This window comes from Anomalospiza imberbis, chromosome 5 (genome assembly GCF_031753505.1).
Source record: "Anomalospiza imberbis isolate Cuckoo-Finch-1a 21T00152 chromosome 5, ASM3175350v1, whole genome shotgun sequence".
NCBI classification, from domain to species: Eukaryota; Metazoa; Chordata; class Aves; order Passeriformes; family Viduidae; genus Anomalospiza; species Anomalospiza imberbis.
This window is the reverse complement of record NC_089685.1, coordinates 33,490,958-33,513,330: the sequence shown is the minus strand read 5'-3', so window position 1 is coordinate 33,513,330 and position 22,373 is coordinate 33,490,958. Positions and strand designations below refer to the sequence as shown.

The following is a 22,373-nucleotide window of genomic DNA, read 5'->3' as shown; positions in this document are numbered from 1 at the left end:
TCTCAAAGTTGAGACTTCCATGCAAATTCTTCCCTTAGGAATCTTCTTCCTTCTACAAGACAGCCAGTCTGCTTCTCTCAGCTTCTCCAGATGTATTGGCATGCTTTGAAGGTGAGTGATTTTGGTGTGATCACCTTTGGCTTTCTCTGCATCCTTGGAAGAGGTTGTGGCCACAAGCCCAGCAGAACAAAACCTCAGTGGAGATGGTGAACTTTTCCTGCTGGGGCTGTTTTGTACCAGCTGGTATGAAATGTAAAGCTTGAACTTTCAAACCGCAATTCGCAGGGAGTGCTTGTGCAGGGAAGGTCAAGCTGATGGATTGTCAGCTTTAGTCAGTCCCACAGGGAATGGCGTGGCCTGAAATTTTGAAAGTTCACTTCATGCTGCCTTTGCAGAACTTTTCTTTCTTTTTTTTTTTTTTTTTTTTTTTTCCATTTTAATGTCAGAGTTTCTTGCTGCTAACTGTTTGAAAAGCTAAGTGAATTTCTTTCAAGTCCTTGTGGCCAAGGTGGCTACATCCCAGGGATTGCCTTGAGGTGTGTTTGGGCTGTGTTGTCAATCCAACATTTTATGTCAGTGCCTATAAAATTTACTCTTGGACTTAGACTGATTGTAGTCACTGGTGTTGCTTCCAAGGCTAGACTTGCATACCTGTTAAAAGTGACAGCTTTTGCCATGTGTATTTTTAAATTACTGGGCTCTAATAATGAAACTTGGGATAGTTTATACTTATTCAATTACCTACTGTCATGGTTTGACACTGGCGCGATGCCAGCGCCCCCATGAGAATATACTTTTTAAAATAATTGCTGTGAGATGTGATCAGGAACAGAGCAGAGCAGGCCCAAACTTAGTAACTATGGAAAGAACTTTATTAAACTACTTCTACTAGGAAAACTACAAACACTAAATCCTGGATGAAGACTTCTCAAAACACCCCTCCTCCTCCCACTTAATTTCTAAACAAACTTAACCGTGAGACACCACCCAGGATCTTAATCAAGTTGCCACCCTTCAGATATTCAAACACTCAATCTTTCAAGGGAGACAGGAGTCTCTCCTGTGCCACAGACCCCCCCCAGGAAACACAATTGCCACCCTTGTGTTTCCATGTCACACATGGCAACCACCCGGAGAAAATCTGCCATGGTGACACTCTCCTTTCCATGTCACAGTGCTCTCACCACCGGGCATGGACAGACTGCTCATAGGGCTCCTTTAAGGATGCTTTGCCATGAACCAAAAGAGACAACAGTTCAGTTTCTCATTTTGGGACTACAGTCCCCCCCATTTTCCCCTGGGGCTGAGGGTCCAAGAACAGAGGTCCTCTTCTCCTCTTCTTCTTCCTTGAAGATAGAGGGCTTCTCCACACCTTCTCTTTACTCCTCTGCTGGTGATCACTGAAACAGGTCTCCTGGCACACCAACGCACCACCCTAAGTGCAGCTTCTGTTAGGAGAATTTGGTTCAGTCTATGGCTAACAAGAAAAGTCCAGCCACAAGCCACTCCATCATCTCCTTCCAACTCGAGAATTTCTTTTTCCATCATCTCGGATCCCAGACTGTCTCTCTTCTACTTCAAATCAAGGAGGAGTAATATTTTACAAAGCCTTAGTTTCTCAGGAAAGGGTTAAAAGCTCAGACTCCCTGGACGGCTGATATCTCTGCCCTGCAGCCGATCCCCAAGGCCAAGGCTGGGCGCCTTCCCCCCCCCTCCTTCTCCTCCGCGCCGGCAAAGTTACAGGTGCCGTCTGGACTCTCTATCTCTTCTCTCTGGGGGGGGGGATGACAAAGACATCTCGGCTTCTCTCCACCCTTCCGTCCACAGGAGCTGGCTCGGTTCCAGTCCTTCTACCCCTCAGCTCACCTCGACCAGGCCTCATGGCTTCCCCTCCCCCACCCAGCCCCATGGCTGGGCAGGGGAGGTCCGCGCAGCACCTTGACCGGAACCAAAGAGAGCGAGCTCTTGGGAGTTCTTGCTTTTAACGCCCTGTGTTCTCAGAGGCGTATCCCTATCTTCAGTGGTCACTTCAGGTGCCAATATCCAAACTTGACCACTGATTGGTTTGACCCAACTTCCTGAAGAAAAAAAAAAATCACTTCCATGTCAAACCACGACACTTACTTAAACTAGACGTGGATTGTTTTTTGGATCTCAGATGCTCTCAACTCCACCTTCAGTCTCCCTTGTCATTGTTTCCAGTCCTCAAAGTGCTTTTCCTTATTCATTAACAATCCTTCATTTCCCTGGGATTGCTCACATTTGTTAGAGATTGCACTGCACTAATGTTCAAAAAGAAAAACAGTATCTCTTCTTTGTGAAGAGGAGTTTGCAAATAAAGATGTGTAAGAAAGCATTTTGTTATCATTAGTAAACAGGGCAAGGCAGTGAGTTGATAATTTCATTTTCTTTAGAGAACATGGATTTTTTAATGCTCTTTGATGTGAGTGGGAAGAGGAAGGGAATTTGTGTATAGTGTGCCATTCTACTGATTTTAAAATCAATGGTTTTGCCTCTTCTCTTTCTCCCTGAACTACTCAGATTTAATTACATTCTTCAGTTGGGAACATAGGATTTATTTGTATTATCAGTTATAATTAAAGAAAAGTCCATGGTAATTACTGTCTAATATGCATTATCATTATATGCAAATGTCGAATTCTTGCAGACAGCCTTATAGAGCCAATTTAAAAATGATCTATTTAAGATTAGATTTTTCAGCCTTTTTCTGTTCTACAAATAAGAATCACTTTGGTACTATATTTGTTGGCTTTAAGAGATGGCTGAGCTTGAGGAGGCAAGCTGTCATTTATAATGCATGTACTGTTTTCTCCATACTTTAGTTTTCATCACTGCTGTGTGTTCCTTATGCAAAGCTGCAGTAACACTTTAGAGAGCAGAGTTTTTATTAACTTAAGAAGATTAACATTTACTAGGACCACCCCCTAAGTTCCTTTATGCTACACAGAGGTGCCACCTGTAATAAAAAGCACGTTTTTGAAGTAGCGAACATGTATGTAGTCAGCTTTCTTTTTAAATTACTTAAGTAGCTGTGGTTTCAGTCACGGTTACACAAAGATGATGCTCTTGGTGAGAGGGAGATGTCAAATTAACCAGCAGGAAGCCCCGAGACGGCGCTGCCGGCTGGAGCCTGCTGCCCTCTGCCTGTGCAATTCGGGAAATGTATTTTGCTTTTCCTCTCAGCATTTTACCTGTCACTGCAAAACTCGCATTTTTCCTTTGGGGGAATCTTAGGAATTCCCTCCCATTAGAAGAGCTTCTTTGCAGACTTTTTTAACATCCCAGCTTTTAGGGTGACCTGTGTTGTTACAGTTCGCTAATCATGTGATGAATTACTACAGCCATGCTTTCTATGAGGAGAATCATCTTCTTTTGGTTATGATATTCTTTCTCCCCTCTCTTGCAAAAGAGTAAAAAAAAAAAAAAAAAAAAAAAAAAAAGGCAGGTTTGTGCCTGTAGAAGCTGTTAATGGTGGTGCATGGCTGCCATGTTGCCTAAAAGATCATCATACCAGCACTCCCACTTTTTATTTTATATATGAAGCCTTCTGGGGTAACAGGAATGTTCTGGTTCCAGTTATTTTCTGATTTTTCTGATAAAGGCCTTTCTGAAGAAGCATGTGGTGTTCAGAGAGTTTAAATAAAAAATGAACTGTGTGTCTAGAACTAAAGTAGTAAAGCAAAAAATATGGTTTTTTATGATTATTTAAAAGGTGGTTGTAATATCAGTCTTACTTACTATTTGAAGAAGTTGCTAATGTTTGTATCTGTATCCCATTTTTACAATGTGTGCAAAACACCAAATCACCAAGTGTACAGATAGGTGGTTGTGTGTTTAGGTATGAAGGATGTTATATAAGCAATGTAAAACAAAAGTTCTGTGTGTTTTTAGTAGAGGCTTGTGGAGTTGTGTCAACCTTATGATTACTTCATCATACAAAATAAATTTTTTAGAATGATGTTTTGAGAAACAGAGAGCTTTAAAACAGCTTACTGAAAAGAGCCATAAAATCTATTTCTCTTACTATCTTAATGACATTAATTTCTAAACTTGTCTATAATGACTTGGTTGAATGCTCACTTATGGAAGTAGTGTGTGACTTTAGCAGAATACAGCATTTCCATGAAATGTGATATCAGGCAAAAAAAAAATGCAAAGAGATCAACAATTCGTAGGTTTGAAATGAGAGGCAGAGTAAGTAATGGGCTTGTTCCTGTAAATAATTGAGCCAAAAATGTAGCAGGCTGGTCACCCCTACCAGGTCCCTTATGTACAAGGCATGTGGATGGTAGGGCTGGGGCAGCTTTGCAGTTTGTCAGGCTTCCTAATGCATAACCAGCCTCTTGCATTTCAAATTTCAGAGGAAAACGCAAGCAGTGATTTTCTTTTTTAAAGAATTCCATAAATATTTTAAATGAAATGGAACATTCCGTTTCATGAATCTTGCATTATTTATTTTAGGCCTGCTATAATAATGAAATCTGAAAGTTTGTGTGGATTGAAAGGCAAACAGAACCCAGTTTCATATCTATGAACATTACTGTGCAAACTGTAATTAACATTAATACTGCACACTTATTTGATGCTTATCTGGAATTTGCTAGGAAGCTGCTTAGATTCTTTGTGCAAGTTATCTTGCAGATGCGCACTGCAAAGCAGCCGACCACCAGCACTGAGTAAGATTTGGCGCAGTGTACTGCAATGTTCACGTTGTGCATCGCCAGCAAAAATAGAGGTATTTTTTGGAAGAGGAAAGTGGCAGCTCTTGCCAGCAGAGGGAGTCGATGGACACTGATCTGGGACTCCACATCTGTGTGCAGGGGTGCTTGGAGGGGTGTGTGCTCTGCTATGTGTACAGACATACTCAAATTTCTGTATGCTTCAGTCTTTTTTATTAGGAAAATCTTGATAAATATTTGTGCTTATGGATCAAAAAAGGTGAATAAATGCATCAGTGTTACCACATTTCACTTTTAAATAGGAGGGATGAAAGTTAAAATAATTATCACATTCTTGCAGATATATCAGACGAAATGACTGTTTTTACCGTTTTACTGTGATTTTAATAATATCTAAGCATTTAGCAGAAGAGGGTCTTTCTTTCTTTGTTACTCAACTCTGTTCACAGAGAATCTTTTTAAATCTTGGCATCAGAGGGCTGGAGGAAGTTCCATCCCCATGGTTCTGAAGCTCTGGTAGGAGGAAAAGGCAAGGAGAAAGGAAGCAGCTACAAAGGACTGATTACAGGGGAGCATTCCCTGGCAGATGAATAGCTGCTGCACCCAGTGATGCCATCTTTGTGCTTTCCAGACTGTCTGTAAGGGAAGGACAGATTTAAGATGGTGGCTGCTCAGTGCATTAGGAAGTGCTTTGACCAAATCAAAAAAAAAAAAAAAATTCTGGGACCCAGGGCTTTCTGTCACATCTTACTGATTCCTAACACCTAGATTGAGCATCTCTTGCTTTGAAAGTGGAATATTTTTCTCTAATTGAAAAGTGGCAGGAGACTGTTGTTCCCCAACTGCTGAGTGGATCTGACTTTAAATCCGCATTTACCATCATCTGCACTCCACCATCTGATTGAGAGAGGAGCATGGTCCTCTTATCAGCTGAAAGGTTGCAGTTGTTGCACATGCGTGACTTTGTCTCCTGGACTGTCTTTTTTTGATGGTTGTGGTGGGGTTTCCTGAGGTGTTTGGAAACAAACTGTCTTATTTCAAAAACAGCACCTATTTGCTGCTTTGGCATATGTAAAACAGTCTTCATTATGTTTTATCAGAAAATATTCCCATTTATCATTATATAATCCATACCAGTGGGGTTTTGTGTGCTGGTCACTCAGTCACTGCCAGTCACTGCTCTGGCATCTGATGGCATGTGTCACTTCAAATCCTGTAGTGCAGTCACAGGCATGCTGTGTCCCCGGCCTGAGGGAGGTAACACAAGGTCTCATTACATTCCTTACAGTGTAAGGAATCAGTCTGAGGCAGGAGACTGCAATGTGTGACAGTGACAGAGCCCCCCCCTCCAACGCAGTTTTGGAAGTTGGTTCATACTTGCAGAGGATTTAAAACAATTGCAGCCTTCTCTGTTTCCTTTTTCAAACATGGAGCAAACTTGGGGTTTCAGTTTTGTCTTACCACCAAATGTTCAGTTCAGAAATGACCAGGTGCATTTTCTTCTGGTGTTGCTTCAACAGGCTTAAAGTGAAGAGGAGGAGTAAGAAAGTTTCATTTAAGAAGCATCCAAAAGATGCTGAAAAAAAGCACTTGACTAACTGTGAAATGAATAGATGTTCCCCAAAAGCTGTCTGCAAAGCACAAAATAAAATGCAGCTGCCTTCCCTGAAAGCTTGTTTCTTGCACCCTGCATAGAGCAAAGGAAGCTTCTGCATCGTCAGGGATTTGCAGCAGGTTCACCAGTGCTCTAATGTTGAGCATATATTCTGTAGCACAAAGGTATGAAGGGAAACTTACTTTTGATCTCTTACAAAATCAAAACCTTCTTTTATGACACCTGTTTAATAATCTAACATAGCAGAGGAGTATGGGAAACAGCTCTTAACCTTAAAAATCAACTTGGGAAAAATGCTATGAAGAGGATTTATGTGGTGACAAATGTAACAATCCATTGAATTGCTTTTTCTCCTGATGTGAACTCTTATAGGTGTCCAATAGAGACATGGTATAAAACACTGAAAAAAAGTATGCTTTCAGTTTTAGAAAAAAAAGTAGTATTTGTGGCCAAGTTTAAAAAGTAGTGAGTGACTTATTTTTAGTATAATAAAATTTACAAGAGGTTCTTTTACATGTTTTTTTTTTTCTTTTTTTTTTTTTTTAAGTTCTTAATTGGATTTTGCTAAGTTTCCTATTTGGTCTTACTGAGCTGGTTCATTATTGACTTAAATCATATCTTCACTCACAAATGGAACATCACATGGTTCAGAAGCAATTGGAGAAGGAAAGGAAAGACAGAATTGTAGATTTTGTCACCCATGCCAGGGTGGCATATTATATACATATAATATTACATATAATTATTATGTGTTATAGATTACACATCTATATGTATAACATATATATAACATATAACATATAACATATTGCATATAATATTTACATATATATGTAAAATATAATAATTTATATATGAAGAATGGAACAAAAGGAACACTGGCTGTAAAAGAAAAACCACCAACAGGCAACCCCCAAACCCCTTTTCATAGTACTAAAACCTCTGACAAACAACAGAACAAAACCAAACCAGTTTTCTAAAATACAGTAGTCTTTTGTGAAGAGTATATGATGTGGGTCTTTTGCTTAATTATAATTCCTGGACCCCACTGATCAAAGACATGGCCTTTCCGTGTTAACAAAATGATTTATTAGCTTCTTTGGTAGATGACTTCCTGTGTCTAACACCACTCTGTGCTGAGATTTTGAACAGGCTCATAATGTGCATCATATTGTATTTTTCCTTGCATTGTTCTTGTAATTTTTAATTGAGGCTGTCTTTTATTACCCTGGTTCATATTGCCATTTTGCCATAACTAATTTCCTTACAATTAGGTATGCCCCATCCCTGAAATGCAATTTTCCTTGTGCTGGTAAATGCACAAGTTTTACATGATTATTTTCGTGGGACTTTTGTGTTTGATAAAAAACTAGGATAAGAAAAAGATGCCCCCAAGGCTGAGTTTTGCAGTACTTGAAGCACTTGAGGCAAGTTTACTGTGGCTGGGGCAGTTCTAGTATGGATTAAAAGTAGAAGAAAATTATCTGCAAAAGACTTGAGGGTGGGTTGTGGGTACCTGTCTTTCCTACTCACCACTTAGTGTTTTGTCAGTCTCTGTCTGTGAAGCCAAACTGAAATGAGCTTGTTGATCTTGACAGAGAATTAAACAGAGAGGAGTCAATGTGATAGAACTGATCATTCAAATCCATTGCTAATGGCAGAGTTTCCTTCCAGAGCCAAAGACAGGGCTGCTCCCAGCAGGAGCTGTGTTGTTCAGGGAGCCAAGCAGAGGTGAGCTGTACACCAGCCATAGCTCACTGCCTTTCTGCAGGGCCTCATCCTTCATTCTGATTAATGTATGACTGCACTTAGTGGATTTGGAGGATTGAGAAAGAGCCTGTTCAACAACGTGTGGTTTTAAATAAAAGGCAAGCATTGCAATGCTGGCAGTTTTTTGAGTGAACAAAAAGTAGGCTTTTGTTTGTCAGCCATCATATAAGCAGCACACTGAGTGTGCTGCTCAAATAAAACCATGATGGGGGTATTGAGGGATGTGCTATGATATAACTGTGGGGCTGTTATTTATTTCCATGCTGAAGCTTAAGGTATTAGGTACTTGTGATTTGTTTCTGGTATCTGGGCATAAGTTTCCAAGCAGCCTTACACAAAGGGTGTCAAGTTGCCTCTTAATTAGTATTGAACCTTCTGGGAAAGGACTGCTGACTCGCTGTATAACTCACTCTGCAACTTCTTTGTCATTTGTCATATGCCACTAAGCAACTCTTAGATATTAGAAACCATCCATCAGTACCTCCCTCAGCTGGATCCAAACTGACAGCTTACAAATGAAAGCCTCCCAAAATCAAAGTCAATCTTCTAAGTGATTCAGTCCCTTAAAACAATGTTTCAGGTGGAATAAACTGAATATTAATGCCGCTGATAAGAAGACGAATATCTGCCATTTTCTCTTCTTCCTTTCTTCTCAGAGGGAGTAGGTAGTCTTCTCTTGGTTTGTGGCTCTCTGTGCAGTTGAACTACACACAGTGTAGGCATTTCAAATTGATTCTACCCCTCTTCCCATTCCTCTTTGGCTTAAAGAGCTAAAAGAGAGAACAAGGGCCTTTAGGGACTGAATCGTGCCAAGGACTGGATTCACAACCACAAATTCTGGATGAGACATCTGTTGTGCCTCTGATTGTATCAGTGCTGAAGCTTATTACATTATTGCTGTAGTTCAGAAACTCAACTCTTTAAGGAAAAATATTAGGGAATATGTTTATTCCTGTAGGCTTCCAGATTTTACATCAAAGATAAGGGCCAGTAGTTCTGTGAAAGCAAGTGGAGAGAGAAACTTGAGTTTACTTCTTCTCAGACCTTAAAGGGATATCATCTATGTAGGGTTTGTTTCCAGGCCTTATTCTGGGGAGGGAGGGGGCAGTGGTGAAATCAATATTCATTGTTGCTAGGGGATCCAGATACTTTATTTAAATGGGTTTGTATTTTGCAGTTGAGATTTATATGTGCTTATCAGAGAAGGGGAAAATGGACTAGGAAAGAACACACAAAATGAATATAAATGAAGTACTTCAAAAACTACTTACTTTTCCTCATTGTTTTTGGTGATAACATCTGGAAATAGTAAATTCAGTATTTTCAGGATTCCAAGTAGTATTTCTAATACCTGCATCAACTTTGTGCAAAGGCAGGGGAAAGTTCTGTCTACCCCTCAGATGCAGGCACATCTCAAATATGTCAATTTAAAATACCTGGGAAGAGTCCAGTGGGAGGTGCAGCATCATGCATCCAGCAAAAGGCTGTTAGAGCTGTGTCACTTGGAGATCACCCAAGTGAAGAGCCCTTGGTCATCACCTTTTCATAGATTTGCAAACTTAAAATGCACAGCCTGAAATGAGCATGTTAGTGGAAAATGTGCTGCCTCTCTGAGTGGATAGTGTGTAAATGTTGATTATTATTTTTAGGTGAGGCTTTTTGTTATACTTGTTTTGGAAAAAAACAAAGCATCCGTACTGAAGCCTCATGTGAATATGACAGTAGCTGTAAGCTCATCTTCATGTTAGTAAGATGTGAATTGACATAAATGAAACACCTCTTTTAGGAGTATGCTGTGCTTCTAATTAAAAAAAAAATGAAGGCATAGACATGTTGTTACATGAGGGAGTGCAGTGGATCCCTGTTTTTTGACCAACTTAAGGAAGATGCTTCCTCTTTTGAAGGCTTTGCATATCCAAATGAAAGCAAGCATAGATTTACTATTTATATATATGTATACATATATTTATACTCTTTTTTTTTATACTACATGAAGAGAGTGTATCTTGACTTCCTGCAGCCTCACCCATTTCCCCCAGTGTGTGTTTGGCATTCCTACAGGAGCCAGCATCCTTGTTGCTAGAGCAGAGTGCCAGCAGAGCTCTTTCTCCTGGAGCTCAACCAGCTCAACCAGTGGCTGTGCAAGCATGGGGCTCTTTGTTGCATTTGCTCTCGGTAGTGCTTCTGCCCCCCAAAGAGGAACTTCACCATCCACCTGACTCTGAATGTCTTGTTTCTTTGTTAACAGGCTGCACCATTAGGGTTCTCCTCCATGACCTGGAAGGTGAGCCCCAGGTACAGCAGGCAAAGCTCACATAAGCAGCCTGAAAGCCCCTGTTGTGGCCAAGTAGAGGATGAATCTTTAATGCCGTCTACTTGAGCTGCATTGTGTTTTCATGCATCACAGAAAGTGCTGCATTCAATCTTTATTTAGATTTTCCTACCAGGTATGAAATGAGCTGATGGCAAAATCTGCAGTTACTTCATATTTTTAAATGATGGAGATAGATGGCTATAATCTTCTGTCATTTGACATGATTTTTGCTCCCATGTTTTTGTGCCTTGGCAGAAATGATGGGAATTCAGATGGTAATGAGGTGGCATCCAGATGCACGGCACAAACATGCGTATGCACAAAATATTGATTTAAATATGTCCTGACAAGCTGGTCAGGCAGCAATCTGAAGGAAAGGAAACTTCGTAAGTGAAAGAGAAATAATGACAATAATGAAGAGGCAGAACATTGATTTTAATACGTAGCAGCAGTATGGAGATCTGAATCTGATGAATCAGAAGGGGGAAGCTGGCACAGGAGCAAACTGTGATTTGTTGCATACATTTGTTTCCATTTTTATCCATTAGCAGCACTGTGAGCATTCAGATGCAGACGAGAGATTGGGAATGGGGAACAGGGGGAGGGGAACTTGGGCTTTTAAAACTTGGATAGGTGGTGAATTTATATCAGCTAGCTTTCTAATTTCCTGTTAAAATGTCCAGGCCCCTTTCTCCTTGTCTTACTTTAAAATAAATAAATAAATGGCAAAGTTACCGTTCAGTTTCTGCATTCCAGGCAGCAGCTTTGGAGTATTTCCATCACCTCAACAGTTTTACGGACCTTTCCAGTAAGGCAGCAGGCCTTGGAAGTTGGTGCAGTACCATTAGCATATGCCTCTGCAAAATATTTCATCATTTTGTGACTCCCTTTTGATCAATTAAGTTTATGTAGCTCTTTCCAAGTAAGTTCATAGAGAGAATCTGTACACAGCAATCTCTTTGTGGTTCCAAGTTTATTTTCATTGTTGAAGTGCAGCAGCTGGCATAATGCAAACTAAAATGTATGTTGGGAAAAATAGCAAGTGTATCAGGAGAAAGTGCGTTGGGGGAAAAAATAAGTGCTTTACAACAATTGCTGTATGAGCCAGTTTTCATAAAGCCTGTGACACTTGAACAAGTACAAAGAAATTCAGTTGTACATTGTTTGCCACTTTCTGTCTCTGGCTGTGAACACACTGATCTTTGGTATCTCTAGGTGTAACCTATTTGTGTTCATGCAGATAGAGTTTGATATTCTGTTAGAATGGAAAGCTAGTGACATGCCACAAAAAACACTAATATGTGCACTTAAAAAGAGGAGAGGGGAAGAAAAGGACAAGTTTTGAAGAAAGAAGAAAGAAAGAAAGAAGTTTTGGCCATGATCTTCTCCTTGATTTAGTGCTGGTATCTATAAAATTTCAGTAATGAAATAAATATTGACTAAACATTAAAGGGGAAGAAGGATTTCAGGTCTTGAAGGTAATGTGAACAATAGTTAAGCAGTATAGATTTGTAAATAATGAACTCTGTCACAGTTTGGGATATAATACAAAATTAATGGAAGAAGTACTGTTGCTTGATGCAACTCTGCAAGACGTTTTTGCATATTTTAAAATATTTGGTGTATTTTAAATGCTCATTATCTAAAAAGGGAAAATACCTCAAGAGGAGTTGGTTGAGAAACACCCCCAGGAGCTGACTCAAGGATAAAGACAGCAGTAGTGATTTAACGCCCTCGTTAACTGTTGATAAAATTAGCAGATGAAATTAGATCAGGAGACCTACATAGTAATAAAAATGGAGATGTATTTAACTAGTCTTTAAAACAACTAGAAATGTGTAATATGCAGAAGAATATCATATGACTTGGCAAGTAAATGTGTCTACAGGGAAGTAATCCAAGATATGATGATACACTGTAAATGAAATACTGGGAAAGCAGCAGTGCTTCGAGGGACCAGCACATGTGGAGAAATAGCAGTTAGGTTTGCTAGTCACTAATAGCAGCAATAGTTGCAAAAGGGAGTAACTAATGCTGTACTAAGAAAGGTCATGTTGCAGGCATAGGAAAATAACTGCCCTTTACTTACTCAGGTGTCTGTTGGACTGCACCAAGGCTGTTAAATGTAATTGTGGCTGCTTTTCATATTGAAACACAGGCATGAACAGAAAGAGTTCAGTAAAAAGCAGATGGATTTCATGTCTGACTTGTTGCAAAAGTTAAAAATTTGTGTGTATAGAATATTTGTATACAATGATTATTAGAAGAACCCAGATATCTATGGAGAGAGGAAAGTTCTAAGGGAAGATTTGAAAGGTCACAATTGTTACAGAAAAGTAAGGGGAAAATTAAAATTTTTGTTAAGGAATTTTCACTGATACTTACTGAGTCATGTGAAACATGCTCAAAAAAAAGATTTTTTACTGTGTGACATGAAGAAGCAAGGTAGCAGTAAGGTAGCAGTGTGGATGACAGGGCTGTGCTGTGGCTGGTACAGCCCGTGTATGGGCAGCTGGCTGAGACATTGAGCAGAGTCCAAGCTGGAACTCTTCTCAAGACCCCGAAGCCAGTCTGAGACCTTTGAACTCATCAGGAATTCAAGATGGGGTTGTTTGTGATTTTAAAGAAGATACGCAAGTTCAAAATTACTAGTTGGTTAATGAGGATGTAATACAGAACTTGAAGTTTGGTGTTCATTGATAAGCTCTAATTTCATACCTGACAGTACAGAAGAAATGTGTGAGAGGGTTTTTCTATAAAAATGTTGGACTTTTAGAAAACTAATTAAAACAGGGATTTGTTACTAGTTGATAATTTATAAGTGATACATCCACAATAATACAGGAAGACCAGTGCTTTTTTTTCTGTTACACTTTTAATTTTGCAAAGGTAACATTTGTTTTGCTGATTGGCAAATTTTAGTTTTATGTTGGGCTGTTCTGGAATGCACTGTTTTGTTCTTGTATCTAGCTGTCCCCAGTTTTTTTACTGATCATTTTTGTATACAATACCATATTTACATTCAGAGATTGTAGGATTTCTATGATTAAAAAAAAAAAGAGGAGAGGAAACAAAACTGATAAATAATAAAGAGATAAATATTGTATGCAGACTTTTAAGTGTTGATGTTATCTGGCCAAGCTACTTTTTTGAAGAGTATTTTAAAAGGAACTATTAAAGGTGTGATGAATAGCAGTGGGACACCACTAAAGCATTAATGATCCATGGAGGAATAACACTAAAACAAGCTTGAGGCTATCAACCTTTCACTTTTGAGACCTACATTACAAATATTTCAACCCTATGCATAGGAACCTTTCCTTTGTTTGTTTTGGTGACTTGGGAGGAAAGCATGGTGATAATTTCCTATGAGTCATACATTCTATATATGTATAACATGTATGAATTTTCCTGATGTAAATAACATGCTTTGTGTTACTTTGCCCGTGTGTGTTTTCGGCCTCTTGCTGTGGATCCTGTCCCTTCTTTTACAGCAAAAGGAAGAGGATGTGTGTGACTGAGGATGGCGCACAAAAGGGTTTCCCTTCTTTTGAAATGTCAGCATTTTGAGAATGGGGAGTAATTGTGGTGTGTAATGGGGCACTTTTTCTAGCACATTAAGGATCCTGATTATAAAAAGATTTTTATATTAGTGTTAATTATATATGCGATAAAGCATTATATTAATCTATGTATAGCTAGTCCAGTCTCTTATTTGTACAACATTCCATGTGCAAACCTGATGAGTATTTTAAGGATGAAAATAGCTTGAAAACTCTTCCAGTCCATTTTTTAATGGTGTCCATTTCTTAGTCAAAGCAGTAGTTACAGACAGTAGGAGGCCATTACAAATCTCGTATCTTGCTTCATTTGCTTTCTAAGATAAGAGAGGACACGTAAGATGTTTAAGCAGATTGTGACATCCAGCCTGTTACTGTTGCAGCAGGTCCAATAACTGATATTTTGCAAAAGTGCATATTCCAGAACCATTTTGGTAGGTTTATATATCAGTAGATCTTCCAATCAGCAAGCGATTAGTTTGATTTTTAACACTTGTCTATCAAGTGATGTAGAAACTCTTGAGCACTCAATGTGTCCATGCCATGACAGCTCTTAGGCACTGTCTAATGAGGTCACTGTCCTAACTTTCCCAATCTAATATTATACTTTCTGAGTCTGGCACTGCACAAGACTTTTTTATCAGTCAAATGACACTTGATACTCTTCTCTGCAGCCTGTCCAGCTTTTCAGCCTTTTAAAAACAAATCTAAAGCGAGCAAATCCCATTATACATGGCAGAGCTGAATATTGGGTTCTAGTGTAGGTCTCCGTACACAAGGCAGCTAGCGATCTTTTCTATTCTTGTTCTCAGTCTGCCCCCAGTTATACAAGCAATGATTGCATTAAACCTCTTGCCACAGTTGCAAGTTGTTGGCTTATCTTGAAATGATCTGCTCAGTTGTTTTTATAGTCATATCATATTCTGGGATACGCTCCCTGGCTCTCCCCATACCAGTTCTACTTCTGGGATGGAATAGTCCATGTGGCCTGGGAAAGTGCAGTGGTTGGTGCCAGTTGGCTGGAAGCTTCTCAGGCTGCAGGCAAGCATCCAGTGTGCACCCAATTTCAGTATAGAAATCCATTCTGTTCTGGTAAAGAGCTGCTTCCATGTCTTCCGGCAGCTTGCACCAGTAATGAATCAGCATTTCCCTTCATCTTGCAAAGGCTTGAAGCTATTGCCAGTCAAAACTGCTTGTGCCATCCTTTATTTTTGCTACAACTCTAGAGCTGTAATATTCTATTGCCATCCTTTTTGACCATATCTTGAGTATAAAGACTTGCACATAAAAACTTGCAGAGTTAATTCCTAAAAAATCTCTTGTAGTAGATTAAATGACTTTATGTTCTAGACTCATACCTCCAAATACATATTTTATTTTCTAGTATGATATTCCAATTTCATGGCTGCTTAATAGGTTGATAAGAATATGGGAACAAAGCAGTGTAGTTAGAGAAAGGTACAGTTATTCCACTTTGTTCAAGTGATTTTAGTAGAATCATAATTTTTTTTTTTTTTAATGAGAGTAGAAGCAGCTGTTTTCTGCTAAGTCTCTGCTAAGAGAGAGTCTTCGCTTCCAGTATGGTACTTTTGAGGGAATGCTTAGCTTTGTTTTGTTAGAGACTGATGTAGCAGTTGAAAGGTCATCATTTTAATTAATTTAAAAAAACCTCTACAAAGTACAAAGCCTTGCAGAAATTGTAATTACAGGAGTCTTTAACCATGTAGTGCAGCATGTGGAAGCTACTTGTAAGACAAAGTCATCCTTTAGTTTTGAGATTACGTTAAATCCCCAAGCCTGTAATTATATGCATGTGGCTGGCAGGAGCCCATGCTGGGCTGATTGTGTTCAATGAACAGGGTCGTTACTTGCTGTTTCTCTCCATGGGACCTACAAGCATCCTGGGAAGCACAGTACCTTGTGCTTTCTCTGCTGCTTCTGCTGACAGGGCAGACAGACTACTTTGTATTTCATTTTATTTTGACAGATTGCAGGTTTTTTACTGTCAGTTCAGAAGATGCAAGGACAAATTATTAGTAATGCTCCAGAAAGTGAGCACTCTCTTCTGTCATTGTAAACCAAACCAAAGAAAGGGTACAGACACGTGTCCGAACTAGAAATGCGGCGGTAACTGATTCGTAAGCTCTTGATTTTGTGAAGAGACTAGATGCAAGGTGCACATGGGTTGAGGCAATCCTAAGCACAAGTACAGGCTGGGCAGAGAAGGGACTGCGAGCAGCCTTGCCGAGAAGGACTTGGGCATGCTGGTTGATGAGAAGCCAAACATGACCCAATATCCAGCAATGTGAGCTCGCAGCCCAGAAGGCCAACCACTTCCTGGGCTGCATCCAAAGCAGTGGGGCCAGCAGGGCAAGGGAGGGGATTCTGCCCCTCTGCTCTGCTCTGGTGAGACTCTGCTGCACCAGCTCTGGGGCACTCAGTGTAAGAAGTACATGGACCTGGAGCAGGTGCAGAAGCCCAAAAAGATAGTCCAAGGTCTGGCGTACCTCTGAAGACATGGCTGAGAGATCTCAGGTTATTCAGCCTGGAGAAGAGAAGGCTTCAGGGAGACCTTAGAGCACCTTCCAGTAATTAAAAGGAGCTTAATAAAAGAGAGATGGCATTTTTTGCATGGACAGATAGTGATGGGATTAGGGGGAACATTTTTAACCTAAGAGAGGAGGGATTTAAATTAGATCTTAGAAAGGAATTTGTTGTGGTGAGGGTTGTGAGACGCTGGAACACGATGCCCAGAGAAGTTTTGGATGCCTCATCCCTGGAAGTGTTCAAGACCAGGCTTGATGAGGCTCTGAGCAACCTGGTCTAGTGGGTGGCAGGGAGATTGAAACTAGATGATGTTTAAGGTCTGTGCCAACCCAAACAGTGCAAAGATGATGATGATGACTTGTTTCTGAAAAAAATCTCAATTAGTTGTGACTATGCTTGAAGTTACCTTTGAGAGACTACAAGGTACTTGTGCTGCTAAAGTTTCTAATTTTCATAGTGTATGTGGCATCTTCATATTTTCCAAATCTTTTAAGTCTGTAATTATTTTTAAACAAATATTTGTGGCTAGGAAAGGGTGGAAAAAGCTGACCAGTGTGTTTGCCAGTAGCTGAAATGGAGTTAAAAGTCAAAGTTGTACTCAAAGGTTTTTTAAGCGATTTTTCTAGTAAGAAACATCTCTTAACCTTTGTATATCAACACAAATTCACTGAAAAGGACAAATTTAATTTTTGCCAGCAATTGAAACAGACTGGTAAGATAAATATTTTTTTGTAAAGCTCTGGTGTGGTATTCTTGTAAAGGGTAATGTAGGCAATGGTGTTCCTTAGGTTGTGCTAAAGGGTAATGTTCAGTGGAGAGTTAATTTCATGTAGAAAAGATGTATGGCTTCTCTCTCCTTTGATACTGCATTATAATTTTTAAAAAATACATTGTTAAATCAGACTTTAAAAAAAGTAAATTAAAATGTGAATCTGCTGTGTAGTAAAACACTTCAACAAAAAGCCGTCCCAAGATGTGGCAATATTGACTGATTTTATCACCACTTATTTAATACCTACTGATTCAAAAAGGTTAACATTGCTTGGAGCCAATAAATGAAGGTTTTGGTGATTTTTAACTTATAAGGCCCCTAAATTATTCTTCCTAATCTCTTCCTAGGCAATGAAGCTAAAATACTTGTGTGGTGCTATGCAACAGTGTTTTGGCATCAACTTAGATCTTCAACAGATGTATTCTTGTCATCTGTTAGCCACTTGGAACACACACATGTCCTTCCCTGCTTTTCAACACACTGTGCCTCCTACATGACATGTTCTCCAGTGAGGATCTTCTGAAGCCAGAGCAGCTTTTAGGACTCCTAATGACCTGTAAAGCATTTTGCTGCAATGTCTGCGTGAAATTACCCATCAGTGTTGCAGAGGTGGTTATAAAGCTAGAAAATAGCTGCTGTAGTTGATTTAATAAAAATGTAAATTTACAAGATCCTCCAAATTATGCAAAGCTGACAAGTTGTCTTTTTTGATAATCTGAGCACTGGGGAATAACAGGGTGTCTTTATTTCACTCGCCTTTTTATTCCTTCTCCCTGTAGTGAAGGGGAATCTTCCTAATACAGCAGTATTCATTGCAAAATGCTGGACTGACTGAGCCTGCTGCTGAATGGGAATACAGATCTTCTATTTGGGATGAAAAATTTTGTTCAGATAGGCATTCCTGGTATTGTTATAAGGTTGTATCCAACACTACAGTGAAAGTGTTTCAGTTTTCAAACCAGAAGTATCCATATAGCAATTTGTTATTTTCAGAGCTAAATTAAGTCTCTTTGTTCCTTGAAAATCTGACTTTCCATTTGACTAATGTGGTAGATGCCAGCAGTAACTTGTAAAAGGATGAAACAAAATACTGATTTGTACAAAATCCTTATGTGTTCAGATTTCATAATACTTCATTTCAGTTTTCTAATGCAGGTAGATCCAGCAGATATCACTGTGTCTTCCTGACACATGAAGCACTTGATATCTGCATGTCTTTCTCGTTGCCTTAATGTTTTACTGATACCGTTGTTCAAATACATCTCTGTCCTCACTGGACCCCATGGGTTAGCTTTCTTTAAAGGTCTGGGTCTATGGTGAACATCACTGTGACTAAATGAGTTCTCTGTGGTGCATCTGCTTCCGTGTGGTCACACACAAACTTAGGGCATAAAGAAAAACAGTAGCATGTGACATCCAAAACCAATTATAGCAGTTCATGTGGACAAATCCCCTGACAAGTGAAAGAGGGGATGGTGTGGAACTAGTTTTAAGGTGTTGTTCAGTCACTGTATGAAAGGAAATGTTTGATGCAGCATGAGTAGAATTATACCTAGGGTGTCTTCCAGGTGTGTATATTCCTGTGAAACAGAAGGGTGTGTATTCTACACAAGAAGTTCATTTTTTGAAAACTCCATTTTTTCCCCAAAGACAATTTCATATTTTGCAGAATTTGTATTCTTCATTGAATACTGGTTCTTTACAGAAATTTCCTCATTGTATCTGAATGTCACACTGTATAAAGATTGTAATCTTCAATTTAATTTAGAGAAATTTCATTGCTTTTTTTATCCTACAGAGAAGTGTAATAGATAGTAACATGTTTTGATTCATTTATTTCAGCTAATGTGATCTGATAAGATCAACCAGAAGTTTGTGTTAAATAGGATACATATATTACACTGCCTGTCTTATCATATGAAAATATAAGCTTCTTTCATCTAGTGACCTTCTATTGAGTACTTAGGAATAAAAATTCAGTTGATAAAGTATTTGTGTGTTATATATATATTCTAGATTTAAAAATAATCTTTAAGACTCCTGAAAAAAGGAGTGAGTGCAGCAAAAAAAGTGATAAAAATTCATGCTGCTGCCCAAAAGGATCACAATGAAAAAGATTTGTACAGATGAGTCCAGAGGAAATTGTCACTAAATATGTAGCTGAGTTAATAAAAAAGAATAAATATAATTACTAAGAGTTTAAGCTGTGTTACATAGACTATAAATAATTTTTAGTATGTCTGAGGGTTTTTGATCTCCTAATACTATTAGATACCATTTTGTTTTTACCTTCTCTCCCATTTTCCCTCTTGATTCCAGCTGCAGAGTCTTTGGAATGTTGAAACATTTCAAAACCACAAAATACTCAATTTGGTAAAAAAATACATATTAACACATGAGGTATAGTTAAATTAATTTCAGGAGTAGGACTTTGGACAAGAACAGTTGTGTTAATCCTCAAGATTGTTGTCCTGAGAGAAGGTGATAAAACTGTGTCTATCATGAGTGAATATTTTAGAAATTGTTCCAATAACTGGATCTTTTTTAGACCTAGCAAAAATGAGGAAAAAATACTCAGTACATGCAATAGATCATTATGTTCCATGCTGGATTTGAAGTATGAATTCTTTGTCTTCTGAAACCTTTTTGAGAAATTCAAATCCGTACATGACCTCCCTTGGCAAGGTGTTGTGGTTTGACAGAAAAATTGTCGGAAGAAACAAAAGCAAAAAATTATCCAATTGACTTGTTTGGAAGTGACTATTGCTGAGCTTCAGAGACTGTTTAACATACACACAAGTATTCTAGAAGTAGTAAACAACACAATAAGCTTTTTGGATCAAGGAATGAATGGATCCTTTAGTTGTTAGTAAAGCTTTATCTGACCAAGTCTGCTGCAGGTTTTGCATCTATATCACAGTTTCTGTACAGTTATTACAATTTTATACATTTCTACTTAATCCCATTGGGACTCAGCATTTCCTTACCTAAAGGCTTGATTTTTCTCCAGTGTCTGAAGTCTGTCTTTTGCAGCCTCTTAGCTCTGTAACTGTCCTCTGTTTTTCACCCTCTGCCAAAGGGGCTGAACCAGGGTAAGTCATGAAGTCATATCACAAAGGCAAGCAGCAAGCAGTTCTTCTTCATGGTGTAGATACAACCTCTTGCCATTCTTTGCCCAGCAGAAGTCTTCAATGATGTTAATATTGCACAGAAGCGGACTCTTGATTTGAGTCCTGCTTACCAAAATCATCATCTTTTGAAGGGCAGAAGGAGCACTGCAGGCTCACCTGGCACTGATGCTGGCAGGTGGTGGCAAGGTCCATATGCAAAGAGGTGGGAGTGGAGACTTACTGCCTGGAGCAGACAATGCTGACCCTACAGCTGACTGGGAAGAATCAAAGAACAAATGTTAGGGCCGCCAAACAATCATCTTGGCAGTATCTTCTGGTTACCTGTGAGTTAAGGCAAGTATTCAAACTGGTCTGCCTGGGTCCAGCAAGGTTTATGGCATCGAGGTCAGGCATCTGGCAGATGAAAAGGCAGTAATAAAGATTCTGGGTGCCAGTCTGCAGAAAGAGAGCAGCAAGTATGCCCTGTCCATTCTTGGCCAGAAGTCTGTGCTTCCAAGGATGGAGCCATCAGTTCACGCCTTCAGGTGCATCTGCTGTTCCACTGGCTGGGTTTTGTGGCCCTCTGGTACAAGAGCAGCTATAAGAAGCAATAACAAGGTTGGTGAACAGATGACTCGATTACCCCTATCTGGTTTTAATGACAATGAAATAAAATCAATTTTGACCACGTCTGTCTAGGCAATTACAGCGGTGCTGATGGAATGTTTCACCTTACCCTTGGAAATATGGCTGTTGCTCTAACCAATAAAACAAAAATAATAGAAACAATCACTGTAATAGTAGTTTGAGTTGGACTGTGGGAAGCACAGAGCTGCTGATGCAGTGAAGAGCAGGCAGGGAGGGAGAAAGGGCTCAGAGTGTGAAAGCTGTCTGAGCTTCCTCCTGGCTTGCTCTATCTGGTGGTAGAAGATGTGCACCATGACACTGCACCATAACATTAAATACAGTGATGGATAAAAGATGGCAGAAGATAAACTAAGCAATTTTGTAATCAAAGCACATGAATGGGATACAATATATGAACCAGTTCAAAATATATTGTTCAAGTGAAGCATAAATCTTGAGAAAGAAATAATTATCTGTTGTCTTAAAGGAGAGTGTCTGGTGCAGGACTTGAGGTTTGTGCACAGATTTGATGTGAAAAACTCTATATGGAATATTTTGGTTTGCTTGCTTGGTTTTTAGAATGTGTATGGAGTTTTGTCCGTAAAAGTGGTATGGAACTCTAGTTTAAATGGTATGCTCTACTTCATAATTTTCTGAATGGATAGTAAAAGAAGGTTAACTTGCTGTTTGAATAGGCATAAGAGGGCATAAAACTCCTTGTGAGCTGAAGAAATCTTACAAATGGTGCAATGTTTGGCCAGTTCAGCTGCTCTAAAGCCTGCTCTCTTCTCCCTTTAGTGAACACAGAAAACTCGATTCGCTGTGTGTTTTCTATTCAGCATAATTTTATTTTTGTGTGATCAAATGCTTGGTGGTCCTGCCCACACACAACAATCCATCAATTCCCTCCACTCTCTCCCTCCCACTATGGTCTGTGCTCCACCGGCTGTAATATACTTGTCTACAATTGTCAAAAAGCTTTCCTGGTTATCAAATCAGGCTTTTTCTTTTTTCTTCCTTATAGATCAGTAGGATTAAATCTTTAATATGCTTTGATTAGAATATTTCCATTTGAAATGGGCTCCTTCTCTCCCAGAAGGAGGATTCCTGGTGGTTTTGCCCTATTTATCCAGAGGAAACACTAAGGGAAAGGATAGATACGAGGAAGGAGGAGAAAAATCACCGTGTCTTGTTGAAATGTGGGGCCCTTTGCTTGGCACAGCTACCATCACTCCCTGCAGGGTCAGGGAACGTGAGAGGCTGGGGGATGTGTCCCTCTAATATCCGTGTCTGTGTGTGCAGCTAGATGCTTTCTAGCTTGTAGAGAAATATGGCTTTTTAAGCCCTGCATCTCCTGA

General features: G+C 39.3%; 1 protein-coding gene across 12 annotated transcripts in view; it reads left to right on the top strand.

Annotated features, from left to right (window-relative positions):
- GRIP1 (glutamate receptor interacting protein 1) overlaps window positions 1-22,373 on the top strand; it is a 310,240-nt gene that overhangs the window by 137,434 nt on the left and 150,433 nt on the right. The window lies entirely within an intron of this gene.